The following is an 18056-nucleotide window of genomic DNA, read 5'->3' on the forward strand; positions in this document are numbered from 1 at the left end:
CAAAGTCTGACAGATCCTTCTTAGGAAAAGCAACTAAAAATAACAAAACAAAACAAAACAAAACAACAAAAACCACCACAGAACAACAATCACTGTAGACAGCCAGGCAGATGCATAAAAAAGGAAAAAAAAAGCCGAAAAAGTCAAAAGGTAACAACAATTTGGTGACTCATGATGAGAGAAGTCTGTCTTGGTATTTAAAACACACAAAAGCAAACAGCAGGAACTTGGTGCATCACAAGAAGGATTAGATGAATTCTTTGCATTTTTTAAGAATTAAATCATTCGGGTGAATTATACAATGAATAGGGTAGGGAAGAGTAAATATCTAATGTCTGCAGTTACTGCAGCTCACCCCCATACTTCCTTTTGACCTCACCCACAGTGTGCAGCTATTCATGGTATCTCATCCTAACAAGGAGACATTCTCTCGTGCTAATATATTGTGGGAAAAAGAAAAAAAGAAAAAAAGAAAAAAAGAAAAAAAGAAAAAAAGAAAAAAAGAAAAAAAGAAAAAAAGAAAAAAGAAAAAAGAAAAAAGAAAAAAGAAAAAAGAAAAAAGAAAAAAGAAAAAAGAAAAAAGAAAAAAGAAAAAAGAAAAAAGAAAAAAGAAAAAAGAAAAAAGAAAAAAGAAAAAAGAAAAAAGAAAAAAGAAAAAAGAAAAAAGAAAAAAGAAAAAAGAAAAAAGAAAAAAGAAAAAAGAAAAAAGAAAAAAGAAAAAAGAAAAAAGAAAAAAGAAAAAAAAAGAAGAAAAAAGAAGAAAAAAGAAGAAAAAAGAAAAAAAAGAAGAAAGAAAAAAGAAAGAAAAAAGAAGAAAGAAAAAAGAAGAAAAAGAAAAAAGAAGAAAAAGAAAAAAGAAGAAAAAAGAAAAAAGAAGAAAAAAGAAAAAACACACCTCAGCCAAGAAAAATATCCATGATCAAAATTAAAGGCATAGCTTTAAAATAAAAATAGTCCATGAAATTACAACTTCTGCCAAAGACCCACAGAAAACTACCACCTTCTCCACCTTTTTTTTTAAAAAAATGACAGAAAGAAGAGGGAAACAAAATGAACAGCTTCACAGTGTCCTGTATTCAGATCTTGAGCAAAGTTTGGTCGTGTCTACTAAATACTGCCTTATGGCAGAAACAGTTCAGGTCCAGCCCTGCAAGGTATTAGCTTTCTCCAGGAAGGATGCTATGTGCCTCAGGCTCCATTACCTTTAACATCAGATGAAATCCTTCTTATTAAACAAATAACTTTCTCCTATCTCAGGAGAAATTCTGAACTTAATAACTGTATTTTATTTCAAAGTGTTTTTGTTATTTCTAGTATGAAAATAAACAAACACCGCTAAAATAGGAATACATCCTCCATGCCAAGATAAATCTACCAGATTAGTAACACCTTACAAGTACATTAAATGTATTTCTCCATTTTTTTTAATAATCAACAATAATATTGATTTGATATAATATTAATTTTAGCATTGACATTCTACTTTCCCTCACCTCTGTGTGACTGCATAAGACAATCTGCAGAGTGTTTTTTTTTGTCTGTTTTGTTGTCATTTGTTTTTTGTTTGTTTGTTTTGGTCTTTGTTGTAGTATTGTTGTTTTTAAACTATCTGCAACAACTACACTGTCTGTCATTAAAATATTTAGCAAATGTAAGCAAGGAGCATTTGTTTAAAAACACAGCAAAGTGACCTACAGATTTTTATTCCTTAGTTTAAAATATTAAGTCTGAAATTTACCTGGATCCTAAAAAAATCCCCAACCAACCAAAAAACCTCTGTCAGCTTTTCAGAAAGGTGGCTAGGAAATGCAGGAAACAATTTTCGTTTATGTGAGACATCTAAATCTCTTCTCTCCAACATTTCCTGCCAAAAACACTTCCTAATATGGTAACCGAGAATTGATAAAGATATTTTTTCTGATTTCTTTTAAACCACTGCATTGTTTACCCGAGTTGTGCTGAAACTTGATATTGTCCCATCCGCTTTTGTTCCCCATTTTTTGAGGGGGAACTTCAATCTGCCCTTACCCAACTTGCTCAAAATCACACTAGAAGCTCACTGCTCCAAAATAGCTCCCTGCAGCCTCTTCAAAAAGTGTAATTGGTACAAAAATCCTACAAAAATACTCTTTATAATTATGTTATTCATGTTGCTTCTTTTTAGGCAGCTCCAGGAGATGGTTTAAAAAATTAAAAAAAAATAATGAAAAAACATTTGTCCCAGCATTCACTTCATCACCACCTGAATGTGGCGGTGTTTTATGAGTTAACAAGACTTGGTGGATAATGACTGACTTGAGCTCCTACCTTCCTTCCAAAACTTGGAAAGGAGATAACTGGCAATACTTCTGGCCAAGGGACTCCAAGATCACTATCAATAGCAGGCACAGTTATGAATTTCAGTACTTGAGAAGCCTTGAATGGAAAATATTACACATTTTTGTTTTTACAAAAACTGTTATATATTATACTTAGCACAGTATGTGTATTTTAGTGACTCCATGTGTCAATGAAACTTATAGTCTGCTCATGTGGCGTGGCTTTGTATGTAAAGGAAAAATAATCTGTTAGTAATTGAGAAGCTTTAGTTAGCTCTGAAGTCACTGTGCTCATTAAAACTTGGGCTTTTTAAAATCTATAATGTATTTTAGGAATGTATTACACATTCCATTTTTGTGCATAGATACTTAGGGGGTTTTAGGGCATGCTATACAGTCAGTAGACTAGCTAGTCTGGTTTTGGTTGTTTTCCTACCAAAAGCAAGTGCTAAAAGTCCCCTCTCCTGAAGCTCAAACTTTTTCCATAGTTCTTTCTTTTCAGTTGAAACATACTGCTTAGTAAAGCAGCAGTCATAGCCTGAACGTAGCAAACAGATTAGCAACAAAGCAAGCCCTTCAAAACAACTGCCTCTCAGATAACCCATTTAATCACCCACTGAAAACTTAATTATCCAAAAGCAACATCAAATGTCAGCTTAGAAAGCATGTCACCTGCTGACAGATTCTCTATGAACTCTGTGTGTGTCTGTTTCAAGACAATGGCTTCCAGACTCTTAAATTTCACTAGTTTTTATTGTGGAAGATTTCTGCTCAGCCACCACACAAAACTAACTTCTCAAATCTTCATTAAAAAAAAAATAAATAAATCTTTTCAGTGGTATTTTAATATCATGTTAATAAGAACTAGGAAAGTCAGGACATCAAAGCTTGCCAAAACTGTGGGAGAAAAATTCTCAGCTGACATTATAAGCTCAGAAGTTGCAAGACATTAAGGGGAATACCGAAGACCCAAAAATATGAAAGCATATAAATCTGTTGTTAATTTAAATGTGACAGAGATTGAAATCATTTGCGAATTGCATTTAATGATAGATTATACTCATCTTACGCAACAATGCTGTAAAAAAACTAAGACCTAAACTTTCTCCAACAATTTACAAAGTACGCACCAAACACTTTGTTCACATTAAGCTCAATTAAACTAAGCTGAGAAAATAAACAAGAATAAGAATCATTTACTTAGTTTATAAGAGAAGTAGATATCATTAAATTAAAAAAAAAAAGTTCAGTTCTGGTTCACAGGGACACAACTCCACCATAGGCAGGCAAGTTCTGTTTTAAGCGTTTAAGGCAAGTGAGTGAATTAGTCCCAATTTTTCAGCAGGACAATTACTACCTGAAGTGTTCCTGGAATATCTGCAAGGTTTTTTTTGTTTGTTTGTTTGTTTGTTTTTTCCTCCATGTCATCCCTCTACACTTTTTGCTACCATTTTTGTTTTTAAATTTTCATGGATCAGTAGCAAGGGCAAGTCTTTGCCATCTTATATTTTTGCAGAGGCAGCATCAGATGCTTCCCTTGGACTGATTAGTTGTCTTGGGCCTGGGGAGGACAAATATCTGACAATTCCAGCAGCGGCCAGCAGTGTCAGGTCATGTGCAAGACAGAGGAGGGTTGTAGAGCAAACACAAAGCAAATACAGCAGGTTAAAAGGGCAGTTCAAAAGCTTTATACAGATGACGTAGCATCTTCTCAAGCCACCTTATTCATCTCAAGAAGGAACGGAAATTTTTTGCTCCAAGCACTTTTTGGGCAGAGGCTCAAACACTGAAGAGCTCAACCAAAAAAGAGCCAGAGGTCAGGAGGAAAGCATGTCCTGTGAGGCTCTGCCCCAGCTAGGTACCAAAGCCCTGTCAAAACCAGAAGTTGCTGCACCTCCATGAAAGAAATAATGTGCACGTGAGCTACTGCAAAGACAACGTGCTTTTTTCTGGGGGGAATAAGCATTCAGCAGTGACTGAACTGAAGGGCGAAGGTTAGAATCCTCAGCACTTCCTAGCACAGGTCTTGAATGACAAAGTTGACGAAGACTCAGAGCAGCTGGAGACCTTGCCAAAAGTAGAAAAGGTGTACAGAAGTGGATAAAGAAGATCTACATTTTCTTCCTGGAGAACTCACCATGTGTTAAGTGAAAGCAGGGATACATTGTGCTCAAAGCTAGAGGAAAAAACAATTAAAGGAAAAAAAAAAATCAATGTGAGAACATACTTTCCGTTTGCGCACAGCACAATCACCTTGATGCTGTCAGCCTGCCTGGGATGAGAGTTACATTGGCAGATATGAGAACCAACACCCATAAGACCCCAATTTAATTGTTAGTTACAAATGTTTATGATAATCAAACCCACATCTCTTGTGTAAGCACCCGGGTTTTCACCATGCAAAGGTTACAAAGCCATCCTTCTCAGTGGGGTTTACTTCTCACCCCCCCCTTCTCAGCTGAATCATCAGATACCAGCCAGAACGGGTCTGGATACCAGACTAACAGGTTCACTGATCCAGCACACTCCTCTTTCAGACAAAGCCCTCCCTGCCATTTTTCAATTCTATGATTGTTCAAGCTTACCGTTCAGACCAGAACACGTCCACTGAAACACATCCTATTCAGTGTCAGGCCAAAACACGTCCTATTGGAAAATGTGAGGCAGCGGTGGGACGTAAAACCAACATGTGCATAGCTCTGTTATTCAAGCTACAAGCAAAGCTCAATTTTACTTCTAACACTGAAGAAGCAGCAGCATTAAGAGATGCAAATCAAAGGTCTATTTTACAGGGCAATGAAACTTTGCAGACTATTTTGCACCAGAGCTTCCAAGAGCACAGTTTTCTTTGCATCTTATTTTCTCATAGGAAACATCTCTTTGGGAAGTGAAACCTCTGAGCCCTATAATATCCACATATTGTTTAGTAGTTCAAAGCAGAATACTGTTATCACTGAAATGTCAGAACAAATGTAATTATCAGTATTTGCCTAGTAGGATCTTGGCAACAAGAAAACATCTGGAGGGAGAACACACTTTAGTCCACAAGGAATTAAACTGTATGGTGCTGGTCATCATTATAATTTATGTAATACCCGCCACTGAAGTTCTCAGAACCTCAACAGTTATCAAGAAAATTCAGATTTTACTCTGCAAACAGTAGATAAAGATTATCTGCAGAAGAAAAAGAGGAACCTTCTAATTTTAGGAAATAAAACACTGAAGCCAAACCAAGCCTACAGCAAATTCAAAAGTGGTACTAGAAACCATGCATTTAAAACTATGTTTAGTCACTAAATGAGCTCTGACAAATGAAAACAGCATCTGAAATATCAAGATCAAATTATGGAAAATATATTTTGCAAATAGTCCATTTTAAATAAAGTTGTAATTAGATGTAAATTTGTAATTAGTCGCCTCACACAGCAGATAATATTACTAAAGAAACAAAAGTTCTGCTAAATTGTGCTGCAGTGTTTATGGAGCTTTATTGGCCGTCACTGTGAAAACTGTGGAAGTCCACTACAAAATTAGGAAATGAAAGCCAGAATTGTGTTAATGGTTTCCTGAACAGTAATACTTCATGACTATCACTTCAAATAAAACAAAATATAACAAAATCATAAGAATATCACTTTTCTGATGGCTTGCTGTAACTCATTAAAGAAAAAAAAAGTCATATTCAGGATTATTTATACATGGTAGGAAAAGTTACCATTCTGAAACACAGCTGTGAACCTTTTCTAGAGATTAACTAAAAAGTAGGACCAAACTAGGAAGCTACATTAAGAGCAAATGCCATCACATATTAACAGTCAAAATTGGAAGATTGGAAGAATTTTAGGCTCTGCATTTTTCTGAAAAATATATCCAGCTCCTCACTTCCACCTGAAGCCCCCCAGGGATGCGTGTTCCTTTCAATCCTCCACGCTGTGCAAGGAGAGGTGACAACAAAAACTAAAAATCACCCAGAGCAAATGTCTATGGCCACTGCAAGTCTTGAAAATGCCATCGCAGCCTAGAGCACCTGGGAAATGATGACTAGGGAAAGGCTAAACTGGTATTGCACTGTCAGCTGAGAGCACATGCTTCACCCTTATGCAGGAAGTTGCCACTTCTGCCTATTAAATAGAATCTTTATAGCATATCACACAGTTATCAACAGTCAGCAAAACTAACTCTTGTAGTAAGAGATTTATTAGAGATCCAAAATGAAGATTAGCTTAATTTTATTCCTGTTTTCCTACACATATATAATGCTTGGAAACTCATTCAATCTACCAATTAGAAGAGTCCATGCTATGAAAGACTGCTTGGAAAGTGAGGTTGATCAGCTTAACAGGCAAGAAAAACTGTATTGAGGAGTTTGCAGTCTGGAGATTACCATTAGGCAATGGTCAGACTCTTTGTAATGCTAGTTACCACCTCAATCAGCCTAGATCTTGTGTATTAAATTTCAGATTAAAAACATTAGTTTACTGCTCACAGCACGAAATAGAAATTTAACCATGCAGAGTACATTAGATAATTCCCTGCTGTCCACAAGGATAACCCCTCAAGTCTGCTTCTTCACATTATGGAAGAATGCATATGCTGGCATCAAGTGAGATGCTCTAACTTCCATGTATTTCCAAGTAATTAAACAGCTTCAGGTAAAATATATATGAATAAAGTATCTTTGTTCCTGTCTTCACAGACAGAAATCAATCATGTATCTCAGCTGGAGTACAGCTGATAATTTAATTTAGTTTTAAAATAGAGAGAGAATAGAATTTGATATTAATAGTTTTGGCTTGACGTTTAGATGTACAGGAACTTTTTAATGTTTTGCTTCTGTAAAACTGCTTTTAAAACTTGCACGACCCTTTTCACCGTATAATTTTTTTTTTAACAGTTGAGTCTTTGTTTTAAAAAGTCTCATATCATTGTACATCAGAGTAATTTAATCCCCAAACATTTAGCAGAACTATTTCAGAAGGCAATTATTATCCTATTCATCTTAAACATAGGAATTAAAGAATACAGTTTATATAATAACAAGTGGTAAATATTTATTCTATTCTCTGACATATTGGAGAGATTATGCATGATTTCTGATCTTACAGTAAGGTAGGGTCAGCAAAATCACATCACTTTAAAAAAAAAAATCTTACTTCCCTGTCTGAAAACAACTTATTTTTTAAAACGAAAACAGCAAATTAAATAAAGGACACATTTTAGCACTAGATTTAACCATATTTGTCAGATTGGTTGTGCTATGCAACAACCTGTACAAAGCAAAGGTATAGACATTTCTCACTAGTTAAAGCACAAAGCAAGAATACTGGTTAAGGCCCTTTAGTTATAACTTGATCCCTTGCAGACAGAGAACCCACCACTTTCTCCCTTTGTTTTCAGCAGAGGATTCTCAGATTACACAAGACTTGCAAAATTTCCCACCCAGCTGCTCATAAACCTCTGTGGATCATAAAATCTGAGCTATCCCCCCAAGGGTTTTGCAACCGGCTAATGCTTATTCCATTAAGGACTCAGAATATGAGGACAGGTACCCTGAACTGTGTTTATGGGCTCTCAGTTTATGAGAGTTCATGACGACCTCCTTATTTTCCTGTCAATGAGGGTGGGATTTTGAAATCTCCTCCTAATCTGACTGTACTGTGGTTCAGCCCACCATGGTACGTAGATAAAAAAACATAAAGCACAAAAGTAAATTTGCTTCAATTGCTACAATCTAAAGGTGACCTTTTCATTTCCCTGGGGGCAAACAAACCAGGAGAAGAAGGAAAAAAAAAAAAAAGACATTAAAGACATCGCATACTTCCTTTTCATTCTTCACTGAAACAAATATTTAATTCCAGGGCTATTTCTTTACTTCATTTTCTTTGACTCCTGCATTTTTTTTTTTAAGTGCTGTGTATAACCAGGCTTTTCCTGCATTTGTATTAATGATATGGTATGGGGGGAAATATATATTTATTTTTTACTATAATTTTGGTTACATACATATATTTATACAGAAAAAAAAAAAGTCTTTAAACTTAAAGTTGAAGGAAACATTTTGATGCTCAGTAAATAATGATCTGCCCATGGTAACTGGCATTCTCCACTATATATTTACTATGTTTTTATATTCCTGTGTTACTGAAACACCTTTACAAATTCTTATTCATTGCAGCCCTACAGATCCCAGACAAAGCTCTAATGTACCCAACATGTGGAATGCTACTATCACTTAGCTAGCCCTCACTCCCAGCCATTTTTCTGGCAGATGTGTATGGACCACCCCCCCCCCCCAAAAAAAAACAAAACAAAACAAAACAAAAAAACAGAAACCACTGAACTCCATTTTTACCCTGCAATCTTCCATTTTCATCCCAGCAACTTTCCTTTGATCTTCAAGGCAACCCTTTAGTTTGTTAGGTTCATTTAGCTGCAGAATGTTTTGTGGTTCATCTAATTGCCAGTTGACGTGCAGCAAAATGCTGCGCACAACAAAAGGTTTTGAATTCCAGCTGGAAGCAAGAGATGAACCCTTCCATTTATTTAGTTTGTGGGCAGACTTTCCAAAGGCATGGCTTAGCCAGCAAAACCTGTTCAGCTGCTGAACAAGGAGCAAAAACTTTCTACCTGGGCTCCAATAAACAAGAAGTGCAAACATTTATGCACCAAGACACCTCTGCATGCAAAGAAGAAACCAGCATCTCCATTAGCTTTGAACTCTTCCCACAGTCTTCTGCCCAACACTGCTTAATTTCAAAACCAGATGAAAACATAAGGCCCTAGGGGGACTGAGTTGCTTGCACTGCAACATACTGCATAAAAGGCCACACGCAAAACCCTTTCAGCTTCAGAGAAGCTCCTGTTAAGATGTAAACATATGAGCTTTCAAGCCTTCAGGTCAGCTATCACCTTGTACCTCAGCCACACAGCAATAGTCGCAGCCTCAGATGCGGTGAGGGAAGGCAACAGTCCTTGTTTTGAGAGGACAAGGAAGTCTTCAACAAAACATGACCAGCAGAGCTGAGGGAGGTGTGAAAACCACCGGGCTCCAGATCAGCAGTGCCTCACGTCCAAGCCTTGACGTTGGTGCTTACAAAGCCGACAAGAACTTTAGGAGCCTGCACAGAGTTCATAGTATTTACTTCAAAGGAACAGGCTCAGAAACAAATTCTGCAAATTTACAAGTTAAAAATGGCTTTCTAACCAGCACCTGGTGGCTGTACCTTGCACAGCAGTGTTTCTCCTGCAAGTCAAGCTACCTCCAGACGCAAAGGCAATGCCGACCAAAGCAGTTGGTGATTTTCATTCCAGGAGCATTCACCCTTGGATCACCTCTTCCTCATACCAAATATCTCCACCAGTGCAGAAGGCCAGGCAAGTCCCCAGCTTGGCATTTCTCCTCAGCCCCATTGAGCAGCCCAGTGTCACAGAGCAGACCTAAAGGTCTAGTGGAGGACTAACCCCCCCTTACAGCCTGATTGGCACAGCTCTCCTCCCCTTCCCCAAAAGCTTTCACAGAATCACAGAATGGTTGAGGTTGGAAGGGACCTCTGGAGATCATCTAGTCCAACCCCCCCACCAAGCAGGATCACCTAGAGCACATTGCACAGGATGGCATCCAGGTGAGTTTTGAATATCTCCAGAGAAGGAGATTCCACAGCCTCTCCGGGCAACCTGTTCCAGTGCTCTGTCACCCTCACAGTAAAGAAGTGCCCTCTCAAATTTACATGGAACTTCCTGTGGTTCAGTTTGTGCCCGTTGTCTCTGGGCCTATCACAAGGCACCACTGAAAAGAACCTGGCTCCATCCTCTTGATACCCTCCCTTCAGATATTTATACACATTGATAAGATCCCCTCTCAGTCTTCTCTTCTTCAAGCTATACAGGCCCAGCTCTCTTAGCCTCTCTTCGTATGACAGGTGCTCCGGTCCGCCATCTCAGTAACCCTCCACTGGGCTCTCTCCAAGAGACCCACATCCCTCTTGTACTGGGCAGCCCAGAACTGGACATGGTACTCCAGGTGAGGCCTCACCAGTGCGGAGGAGTTGGACAGGGTTACCTCTCTCAACCTGCTGGCAACACTCTGCCTAATGCAGCTCAGGATACCAGAGGGGCCCATTGCTGGCTCACGGACAGTCAGAGTCGTGGAGTGTTTTCAGATTTCTGAAATCAGATGAGTTCTGTGCTGCTGGAATAGAGAATTTGGAAACCAGGAGATGGACTACAGAACAGTCACCAGACAGTTTTACTCAATATGCTCAGAGGGATGTTTTATTTTTCTTTGCCTTATTGCTTTTCTTGCCTGGTCATGCAGGCTCTCTCCTGCAGCCATAAGTGATATGTTTTTGTTTTTAATGGAGGCTCTTCTATTACCAAGTTTTCCTATTTCTAAATACCTGGCTTTGTAACCTGAATGCTTCTTTGCAGGGAAAGGTGCTTCCAATTCCATCAAAACAATAAGATGAAACAAAACCAAAAAGACTCAGGAATTTTAATATGCTGAGCAAGACAGATCCCTACCTGCATCGTTAAGCCAGTTAATTCATTCCACAAACCTCAACTGTTCTGAGCTTACAGACTACTGAAAGCTTATATAACTGCTCTTATTTTCTTCTTTTAAATAAGAAATACTTCAGCCGAGAGCTTGACAACTTTCTGTTGACAGCTCCAGATGTGGATGGCAGCCCACTCACGCCTTTCTCTGTTACCCTATCTGGCTTCCTCCCACCCCAGTCCTCTCATACTTTTCCAATCTGCTCTACTCCACCTCTTTTCCTCTCTGGATGCCCTTCGCTTCTCCCCCTGACTTTTCAAACCTGTCTCATGTCTCTCTTTACAGTCACAGCAACACCTTTTTTCTTGGCACAGGCTGCTGCATGCCCACCCTCACAGCCACGCATGCCTCAGGCTTTGCAAGCCCAATATCCTCAACCCACTCTGGCCTAGAAGAGCCACAGTTTTTAAGTAGCAAAGCTTTACCAAACACATCTATACCAATTTCCCAAGATGTACAGCCTGGGCTGGATTTTCAGACAGATACCTTTAAAACACCAAGTCTTTAAGACTACAAGTTCCTCATCACATTTAGTAAATGGCATTTACTTTCTAGTAAAACTTCCAGAAAAGTCTCTGCTCAATAACAAATTTCAACACGAATGCTTAAATTTTCACAACATTGTAAGCAGCTCTACTGAGCAAGCTACCTGAACAACCATTGTCTCCAAGCCTAGCGACATATAATAAGAAAAGAAGAAGAGCAAACCTCTGTCTGGGAACCACTATTTTTCGGCCAGTTTATTTTCAGGCATAATTACTCAAAACTAACATTACTGATTGAGGGCAACAATCTAGGATTGAGGAATAGGTTGCCAAAGTTTTTGACTTGCAGCTAAGTAACAAATGTATAGTTATTTACATATTCATACCCATATGACCTCTATCAAGTTTTGTATTTTTTCCCCATGTCTCAGCTCATTTTCAGAAGGGATAATGGTGCCTATTTCCTTAATTAGCCAACACTCAGTTTAGACATCCTTGAAAGAGGAGTAATGCCAGAATTATTACAGAAAGAATTCCAGCAAAAATATATTGTCAAATTTAGAAGAAAAAAAAGACTCACGTTGTGATCTTTTAAACAAATTTAGTGCATATATTCAACTAGCACAGGAAAAACAATCTTATTTTATACGCTAAAAAAGCAAATAACTGAAGAAAAAAGATAAAATGAAAATGCCTATGTAAGGGAAACAATGATGACTAGTAAACCAAAGTGGGAGAAAAATAAGACTTCCTAATGCATTCTTATCATAGCTTTCTTATAAAGTTTATCCTTATATGGTTTATGGAAACAAAATATCCACCCCAAGCAACCCATGACTCATAAACCTTAAGTACAAGTCTTAACCATCACCTAAAGTGAAACTTGTGTTGTTAGTAGTTTGAAATCCTTCCTATACTTCTATTCTTCTAGTGATTCCTTTTTAATTTATTTCATTGTTTAATTATAACTTTACTTTTATTATAAGAACCTCTCCTGACATTTTATTTAGCGGTTATACTGTTTCCTCACCTTTCCATGGAGACTATTTAAACTTTTAACCTTTAGGACTTCTGATTTCTGTAACAACAGCTAATCCTGGCTCTTGGGATCAGTGGTACCATTTCCTCCTGCACTGCTGATTTTTATTTTTGTGAGACAAAACAGTTTACAGCCAGGCTACATTAGGGGAATATTTTGACACCTAAGGAGCAAAGCACTGAAAAGGTTCTTAAAACTTGGTCTATATCAAATTGTCTCACTTCCCTATTTTCAAAATGGAAATGAGACTATCCATTTTGTCCATATAATTTGTCAGAATACGAATTACTCACAGCAAAAAGCTCTTCTTCCTGTGCATTTCCCTAGCATATCAGGGCTCTTGACAAAATAAATGGTAATATCATTTCATTGTTTTTTATTAAAAGCAAGACTGGGAACAATAAAAATAGTGAGTAAAAAACATACAGAGCTAGTCTTACTGCAGACAACCCTTTCTGAAATGGATAAGTTGAAAAACGAACTTACAAAACAGAAATCAAATTATCCATAACAGTTTTTCCTTATTACCCCACCGTAAAACATGAGAATTTCAGATGTCCTTAAGCTGGAAGTCTAGACTTTGTATTTCCTGAAAGAAAAACTGAAAAGATGAGGGAGAATACTGTGATAAAGATTTCATACTCAGGAGAGAAGGTAAAATAAATGTCACTGTTTTTAGTACGTGGGCTTAGCAATTTGTAGAACCCAGCCTTAAGGCTCATCTGAACTTTGGTTCTGAATTTGTCCTGCCAACATGGACATCGAGATTGCCCCGCAGGCTCTAGCCTCACACGAGACTCTTGGACAAAACCAAGACAAAAACACATAGGCGTTGATTGCATTGCAACAACCACGTTCATTTGCAATCCGTGAAGTCAACTGTTGCAGAGGTGGAAGCAGCATTAGAGTAACTGCTCACGGCTCAGATACAGCACCCAAAAAAGACTTCTGAAGCACTGCAATATAGCGAGAGAGCGTTAAATAACCTCAAGGACCCTCCTTCCTTTCATTTCTCAAGCCAAATGATCCCAGTGCCTTATGTCCTATAGGGCTAAGTTCTTAGAGAGAGATGAAAAAAATTTAATAGCACTACCATTTTCTCACTATAGAGATCTGTTTTATGAATTAGAGAAGTTCCATATTATAAAAACAAAACAAACAAACAAAAAAACCCACACCACCACTTTCCAGGCTTTTCTCTATTGTTTGTTTGTTTGTTTTTCTTAATCCCTGTGGTGCTGATTGCCACTGTTTCCAGAATTTTCACAGGTATCATGCTCCTGTGGAAGAGTAGAAATACACAATAATTATTATTCTCAATTCCAAAGAATCATTAAGGCAGAAGTTTGGAGAAACAGTCCCCAAAAACAATATTTTAAATAGGTGATGGCTCTTAGCTTTCAGTAACTTACAGATTTATTTATGGAAGTCCTTGCTAAATTACTGAAGATGAATATATAACCAAAAAGCAAGCATTTGTTTTCCATCTGTCCTCATGGGATCGACAAAAGGGCTTTAACAGAAAAATAAAATATTGGGGTGCAAAAAGCAAGATCTGAGAGAGATCCATACCACAAAGAAAAATTCCCTATATATGAAATGCATTTAAAGTTTAAAAGAAGAAAAAAAAAAAAAAAAGAAAAGCTAAAATCCCCTGTTATAAAAGGGAAAAGAAAATAAGAAAAAACACTCCCTTGTTTTTAAGCCATATCTAGTAAGAAAAATGAACAAATAACATCCCCAAAATATATTTTCAAAGTTTTGAACTAAAATGATAACCTTCATACTAACCAGGAAGAGTTATGTCCAGAACTAATCAATTTTAAAGACAACTACCTGAAAATAGTTCCCATCACATGGAAATATTAGGCACCTAGTGCTGTACACAGCTGTCAACTACAATTTTATTTATTTGTATTTAAGTAATCTCCAAGAAAAGTGGGCTTTCAATTATGACAGCTCTAATTCCAGTTCTTTCCAGTGGCAAAGATAAAGTATTTTAAAAAAAACAGCATGTGATATTTGCCTTACACGTGAAGAAAGGAAGCTTTCTTTCTCCCTTCAAATATTATGCTAACATTCATTTACAAGTTACAAAACATCTAAATTGGTCTTCCACAAGAGGTATGTGAACATCTGCCTCCATAAACATACTCCTTTCAAGCTGTAAACAAAGCTTCTGAAGGCATTGCTTTAAATACGCCTGCCAGGCTAACTACTTCTTGCACCTTAATTTCTTTCTCTTCATTTTATTTTATTTTATTCACTTTGCATAAGGAACAGGTGAAGTCAAGTGAAAACCTGATCAGCAGTACAAAGTTGTAACAAGTTAAAATATCTATAATATGGAAATTGGTCATAAGGACTTGTTTCTGTTGTTTTTGCCACATATATTCATGAAGTTATATACATAGACATAAAAGCTGTAACTATATAAAATAAATTTTATTTTCAACTAACAATTGCTCTGATGATTTTAATTATTCTCTCCCAAGCAAGCTGCACAGCCAGCCCCATTGTGAGGCAGGTCATGTACCCAGCAATTTTTCCTCATGTTGCAATTATTTTCACACCACACTAAAGTCTGTATGACCACATTCACTTCCACACGCTCAAGATTACATAAAACAGCATCCGTAGATGAGTGTACAGTACTTCTTACTATTTATCTTGAACAAAGGTTATTGTTACCCCCAGAAATGTACCAAATGGAAAAACATTTTGGTTCTTATGACTACCTTCACCAGAGTTCTTTCACATCTTTCATAAAACAGTGCATGGACATGCTCATGCTACAAAAGCCATTAGCTCAAGCCGTAACAACCTTCCAGTTTTCTTGGTACCCAAAGTAATGCACTGACCAACTGACCATTGTTTTCGTTTAAAACAGCAGAAAACTAGGAACACTATCTGGAAATTTGTACATATTTTTAGGACTAACCTCAGCACTCTCACATCATAGCTCAAGCAATCAGTAGCCTATGTAGAAGTATACAAAAGCGCAAGTGTTTAAAAGGAAAAAAATAATTACAATATGTAAAAAAAAAAAAAAAGATTTTCCGTTTCTATTTATGACACCAGCAAAATTTAAAAACCAACACTGTTTTCACATTGACAGTATCTTCTCTTTAATCTTTCATGGGAGCAATAATGGCTCAAAATACTTTATTTGGTTTTGTTTTGTTTTAAGAGAAGAGACAGCAACAGAAGAATACTATTATGGAAATCTCTCAATATTAAAATGCCTTATCTCGCCACCCTGTTTATACCCTCAAGTCATCCTTCCCATGGGCAACCGGTATCTGCAGTTAGTTTGAGTCACCCCAGCTTCCCAAAGCACTATCTTCCAGCCTCAAAAAATAAATAATCCATCAAAGCAAATCTTTCACAGGCAGGGGAGCCAGGAGTGCACTGCCCATGGCTTTGGTTTCATGGGATCCAGGCAGAATTAGAATCAGCTGAGCCCATGGGAGCGCAGCACAGCCGCGAGACAGGACATCTGTCCCACCCCCAGATGCTGGGAGCTGAGGCTATTTCTTTGATCTCTGCTAGTCTGAACCCAGCTTAGCCTTCAGCTGTCAGGTAGCAGACGCCAGTGAGTCACTTCCTAGGCAGGGTAGGAAGGGTGAGAACAGGAGGGGACTGGGCTAAACTCATGATTAATTCGATTTTCAAACCACAGAGCAGTCATCTCTGCACCCAATCAGACAAGTTACTGCCTGAACGGGACACACCTGCTATTCCTTTCTGATATCTGATATTAACCCTGCCCATCAGTTTACAATGGTGGGAGAAAGTGGGTCAAACCCCCACACTGATGGTTACCTGCAGGGGTGACTCAGTGGGATCCTGGAAAGTGCATTTCCAAATGACCTGCTTCCCTTGTTGAGAACCCGAAAAGCAAATGACACACTCGACACGACGCATGATTCTTCTGATGAGCTGGTATAATACCTTTGTTTCATCAAGAATCTCTTAATGCCAACTTTACAAGTTTCACTGGAGAAGATGCCCCAGGCATGAGCCACGCCACAAGATACTCCTTTCTTCAGAGGCTGAGCAAAAGGAATCCCTTATTAAGGGCAGCTAAGGACCAAAGTACAGCAGGACAACAGACAAAACAAGAAACAACAAGCAAGGCTGAAACTGTACCCTCTCAGAAAGGAAAGCGCTCAAACAACTACTCAGCTACATGTCATGTAGAGCTGGGAACAACCACCACCACCCTGGAGAGCCGGACATTAGTCAGACCTACAGCCATGTCATCTCTTATTTTTGCCCTCTGAGAGGGGTGTTCCTTTCAATAAAGGCAGGATAATATTTCAGGAAAGGTAATAACTGTTGAAATTATATTGTTATGGGACTTAACACTCACTGAAGAACTTTGCACTGCTGAAGGAGGGCACAAGCAGCAGGGTACAACGGCTGTTATTTTCTTTGATAACAAGAAAAGATGGTTCTCATTATGCGATGGCTTCAGGGGCCAATTTTTCTGCAAGATGCTCACTCGCATCATTAAATAAAAATAGCAGTCTTCTAATAAAAGCCAATATTTAGCCCCGGGAGACTTTTGAGAGTCTAAAGGAATTTCTTGTGCTGCTGCTCTTCCTGCTTCGGTTCCACTAACCAGCACATGAGCATCCAGCTTCCTTCTTCCAACCTCACCCAAAATATAGTCCCATGGTAACAGCGGTATGCTGAAATTCCAGAAACAGTACATTTCGGAATGGGGAGGTTGGCCCAAGCTCTAACTTCTATAGTAGAAACTGCAATTAGCAAAAGGAGGCTGCAACTTTGAGTAACAGCAGCAGCATTTTGGGAAACATTTCGCTCCAACACTGAGCTGCAGTATTTTCATCCATGTAACTCAAGAGTTGACTGTTTAAAAAAATCCGTGATTCTGTAGCAGGGGGATTCAAATGGAGGTAATATATTGGAAGGTAATGCTTAAATAAATAGACCTATGAAGAAGCCAACTATTTACTAAGACGACAGAATTCCTGGAACTGGTCAATGTTGTACCTCACTTTTGTCTTGAAGAAAATTGAACACACTTCCCCTCAACCAAAATCCAATGCACAGTTCAGTTTTGTGGAGCATTGAGTATTATATCTTGCTTCACTTTGACTGCTTTTCATACCTTAACTTTGCCTTTTTGTTACCATTTACATGCAACATCAACTCATTAACCAAAAATAAGATCAGATCTTCTATTAATAGTGTTCTAATGCCTCCTATAATTTCTCTAGTAGTAGGTCCTAAACTAATTGTTTAAAAGAACATTTCACATTTTGTTTCGTCATTTTCAGTGCTTGTTTGTTTAGTGACCAGATAGTCATCCTATGCAATAGTGCAATCTCACCACTAATGGTTCAAGAAAATTTTTATTGGAATATACTCAACCAAAACTATTGCAGGACTCTTGAGGGGGGAAAAAAAAAAAAAAAAAAAGACTGATCTGCCACATTAGCTGTTGTTCCAAATGCAGGAAGTTCAGAAAGGAAGCTGAATGACACTATGGCAGCCAGATGTAACGGGAAGTTTACAAATAAAATAATGATGTAGGACTTGACACAAAAAGATATGCCCCTAGTCAACTGGAGGAAGAGAGGGGAAAAAGCCTGGTGAAACCTGTTTTTAATTAAAAACTGTTAATGAAA

At 37.9% G+C, this 18056-nt stretch overlaps 1 protein-coding gene across 10 annotated transcripts in view; it reads right to left on the minus strand.

Annotated features, from left to right (window-relative positions):
• The window catches only part of PDLIM5 (PDZ and LIM domain 5), a 132189-nt gene that overhangs the window by 73554 nt on the left and 40579 nt on the right, over positions 1 to 18056 (minus strand). The window lies entirely within an intron of this gene.

Source organism: Anser brachyrhynchus (assembly GCF_964034855.1).
Source record: "Anser brachyrhynchus genome assembly, chromosome: 4".
NCBI classification, from domain to species: domain Eukaryota; kingdom Metazoa; phylum Chordata; class Aves; order Anseriformes; family Anatidae; genus Anser; species Anser brachyrhynchus.